The sequence below is a fragment of the Dreissena polymorpha genome, chromosome 10, assembly GCF_020536995.1.
Source record: "Dreissena polymorpha isolate Duluth1 chromosome 10, UMN_Dpol_1.0, whole genome shotgun sequence".
Taxonomy (NCBI): Eukaryota; Metazoa; Mollusca; class Bivalvia; order Myida; family Dreissenidae; genus Dreissena; species Dreissena polymorpha.
In genome coordinates, this window is record NC_068364.1 from 47041381 (window position 1) to 47046380 (window position 5000).

The following is a 5000-nucleotide window of genomic DNA, read 5'->3' on the forward strand; positions in this document are numbered from 1 at the left end:
CTTCAACCTTATTTAGAATTATGTAATATTAAAAAATACAGATTCAACCTTACTAGGTTACGAGTATCCTCTCATAGATTGAGAACAGAAAGTGGCAGATGGTCTAAGCCCAACCCAACACCTGTTGAGCAAAGGACATGTATTGTTTGTAATCGTCTAGAAGACGAATATCATTTTGTGATTGAATGCAACTTATATACAAATTTAAGAGTTAAATATATACCTTCATATTACAGAAACCGACCAAATATGCAAAAATTTATAGAATTGATGTCTTCCGATAATGAATCTGTATTAAGAAAACTGAGTGCTTTTGTCCATGCCGCATTTTTAGTTAGATCTGCGAACATGTATGTGCCATTTTGATGTATCTTTGCCCATAAACTAGTTGAAATATTTAAAATGCTGCTGTTCCTGATTTTGTATGTGAATGTATAATGAGTGTTTTGTGCGTTCTTGTTTACGCCTTATAAGCTTTGTTTGTGGAGTCAGTGTTTATTACAAATAACGCATTATGTACTGATTAGTATGAGAACTCCTCTTAAATTAAATGTATTTCATGTTTGTCATCTATCTATGTATGCTGCCGACTATGTGACTTGGCTGTACACTCAGAATTTTGCGTGAGTTCTTGTTTTACTCTCTTTAGGTTTTGTTATGTAGAGTACTTGAACGATAACATTAATGCAATATGTATTGATAAGTATTAGTACTCCTCTTAAACATTATTATTACGGTTAATATGTATTTCTTGCTGTAAAATACTTATTGACACTACTTATGAAATTATTATAATTTCATGTGCTTGAATTAATTATGTGCATATGTTTATTACTGTAAATATTATATTGTTTGTACTAAAATGTGTCCACATGGGCCATTGGCCTTCTGGAAATGATGTAAATAAAATCTATAATCACCGCTGCCTTCGACAGCATTATCATTATATAAAAACACTAAAAATTAAAAATGTACCAAAGCAAACACTTATCAAACACGTAGTTTGTAGTATTATTTTAAATCACTTACATAATAGTATATATACTTACTATGGATCAATTGTTAGACCCTTGTTGGTGCGAACTTAAAAATAATATGTACCAACAGGAAAATTATAACAGTGTGACTCAATTCTGAATATACCGCACCAAATCGAACAAGATCAATTTCGCATACATGTCAAAACACTTAATTACATTCCAGATGGCAGATAACATGGTTAACATAATGATTAATTACTTAAAACAACCGACATTATAGCATAATATCGCAAAGTGTATACACATGATTAATTATTAGCTTTGTGCATGCAATTACATATCACATATAAATATGTGTTTCAAATATGTTTTGTTCTAGGTAATCTACAGCTTGTTCAAGTGTGTGTATATGCAGAGTATTCGAAAAAACAAGTAAATAGCTTGTGTTAGAATGCATAAAAGAGGTCAGTCGCAAACGCGATACATTGTTTTAACAATATCTTAGTCTGGGAAATGGGTATGTCAATTGATTTTTAACCATAAATGAGACAAAAACATAACTAAATCTGGCATCTTAGTAATTTTTATCGTCGTTGAATTATAAACTTCAAATAAAAACATGGGAAAATATGCATAACTCCTCGCGAATTTTTGTAGATCAAGCAATTTTGATATGAAAAACATATAAACATACCAATTATATACACAAAGCAAATATGTGAAGTGATAGTTTAAGTGAATATCTACACGCAAAACAAATGCAAAAAAGTCTGTGTAGGAAATGATTGTAATATTTAACAACTATTTAATCAATTCTAGTGCGATATTTACGCTATAATTTACATATTGGTAAATTTTTACTTTAAAATAACTATTAAGTACTCAACTGCAAGTCAGATACCTTTCATTCAAAACAAATTTTGTAAAATTGACAAAATATTCATTTGTATTATTCACATTGTAGCAGTAGTTTAGCAGTAGTTTTCCATGTTATTTACATTTATCTTATTATATCTAAAAGTGTTTGTTTGTTATGCTTGAACAAAATGTTTGTTTTCATTTATCCGACTGAATTATTTTGTGCCTTCTCTGAACGTTTATCTTTCTAGATTGATTTCATATAATGTTTGCTATATTCATTCATATTCACCAAGTTTGGGGTAAAAAATAAATTGTATAGTGAGTAACTCGTAGAAACTCGTAATAGAAAGTACAAAGAAACACTCTTTGGCCGAACTATATACCAATCCTAATTTGTTCGGCGATATGATTATGAACAAATATCGTTTTTGACTGAACCGTATCAATAAAACATTCAAATACAATAAGCACACATATATCGTTTTCGAAAAGAGTAAATAAAACAAGAAAACACAAAAAAATGTGGCAGCTTCATCCTTTAACGTATTCTCCTAAACGTGCATTATGTGTGTAATATTTTTTTAAGCTAAAAGTCCCCGTCGCTTTTTTGTTTCAATTAAATTTCACATAATCTAGTAAGTGTTAGAAAGTTCGTTAGATATGAAACCATTAAGTACAACGCATTTGTATTAATGCATGTGTAGTAATAACAAATCACTGTGAAACATACCCATTTTTTGCTCCGTGCATTGCTGAAAATTCAAATAACAAATACACATTATCAGACAGACCGCATTAAAGTAGAGCTTGACGACGTTCAATGATTAAACATTTTAATTCACGGCAAAAAGATATTTGAATATCTGTATTTAAAATGAATAACTCATGAATGAACATGAATGTAATCATAAAACTGATTGGCTATATTTATAAAAATAATAATTCAAAAGACATTTAAAGCTAATTTAAAATGTGATAAATATCAGTGATAAATCCATCACAGATGACATCTTTACAATAGCATGTACCTTTCTCAATGGAAGTGTTGGTACTCCATAATCATATCGAAGTTCCTCGCCAATTGCAATGTCTCTGTTGGCGAAAGTGCAAAGATGGGGAGTTTGGTTGACTTCAACTATTTTCATTACACAATTTTGTTTTGCGTCTCCATTTTCGGCATCATTTATCATTCAACCCTCATAAAATATATCGTTGGTAGCGTCGATGCTGAATAAGACATTTAAATAAACACTTCTGATGCTTTAAACTAAAATAACGCGCATGCCATATTTAATTATTATGGTGAAAAAAACTAAAGATAATTCTTCTTCTAATGGCGTGATTTAAACGTTTGATGTGCAAAGTAAAGATAATTTGTAGTTACCAGCAAGATTTGTCTCTGTATTTAAAAAAGTACATGAAGCTGCCTTGACCCTCCTTTTCATCCTCCTGTTCTAATTGCCGTGCATGTTTTACTCGTGTTATCAGATCTCCTTTGTATTCGAGAAGAAAGTCTCCTTTTTTAAAAGGCTTAGTGGCAAAGACTCCTTCGCCTGAAATATTTATATTTGTAGACATTTTATATTAATAATCATTTTGGTCATATAATTGAAGGCTAGATATAGGCGCCAATAGTGTTTTATTCATAAATAATCAATAAATCTTTATGCTACTTCTATACTTCTGCCCAGTATTAAGTAACCCAATAGTCCATGTGTGTTTTCTTCTTTTTAATGGAAAGGGGCTACGATGTTCTTTTATAATTTCTAAACGACCTTAAACATAACCATATACAAAAATATTTGTACCTATGACATCATTGGCGGTTTTTACTTCAAAGCCTGGTGGATCAACGTAATTCTGGCAGTACGTTCTTGCGAGATCAAGGGGACTTGGACCCTTTTGGCTACTAAATGTTAAAATGGAAATGTTGATGAGAAAAACAACAAGAGCTGTCAGAAGACAGCGCGCTCGACTATTCAAGTGCTTGACAGTATAAAGTAAGCAACCATGGGGGAATTGTTCATATTCAATAAGGTCAAGGTACTATAGTCATATTCTAACTGGAAGAGGACCATAATTGAAACATATTGATCGCTTATGTTTTAAAGAAGTGGTACGTTATAGACGATTCTGAGTTCAGGTATGTTTTCCACAATCTATTGAACATTTGTAAAGACATAAAACAAACCAATAAGATTGTATTTCAAGTTTGATAGCAATAGCTTGGGTGGGATGGTTGGACGGTCTTAAGAATTTATTTTTTTGACATGTTAAAAAAAATAAGGAAAACAAAAACATTTTTTGGGGGGAGGATTTCTAGGGTGGATCGTGTGGGATGGTTTCGGTGAAGTCCATTGTGGTATATCAGGTAAGTGTTGTTTTGTCAAAGTATTAATCAAATCTGATCCTAAATAAAGAAGTTATGGCAATTTAATCAAAATTTATTAATTTGACCTTCAGATTCAAGGTCAAAGGTCAAGGTAAAATTCAACTTGCCAGATGCAGTACCCTCATGATAGTAAGAAAGTATTTGAAGTTTGAAAGCAATAGCCTTGATACTTGAGAAGTAAAGTCGATGAAAACACAAAATTTAACAAAATATTCAAAGTTGCTAAGTGGAAAAAGGGCCATAATTCTTACAAAATGCTTGTTACATTTGTCTGCTCTTGTTTATTGATTGGGGTCATGTTGGTCAAGAAGTATGCAAAATATGAAAGCAGTATTACAAGGGTAAATTAAAATATTTTAGGTGGTACGCAAACTTTAACAAAGAATTATTAATAATATGCATATTCTAAGTGGAAAAAGGGGCCATAATTCTTAAAAATGCTGTTTACAGTAGTCTGCTCTTGTTAATAGATTGGGGTCATGTTGATAAAGAAGTATGCAAAATATGATAGCAATAAGTCAAGGGACAAAGAAAATATTTAGGATGGTACGCAAACTTTTACATAGAATAACCAATAACATGAACATTCTAAGTGAAAAAATGGGCCATAATTCTTACAAAATGCTTTTTACAGTTGTCTGCTCTTGTTTATAGATTGGGGTCATGTTGGTAAAGAAGTATGCAAAATATGAAACCTTATGTCAAGGGACAAAGAAAATATTTGAGGTGGTACGCAAACTTTAATAAAGATTTATCTAAAATATGCA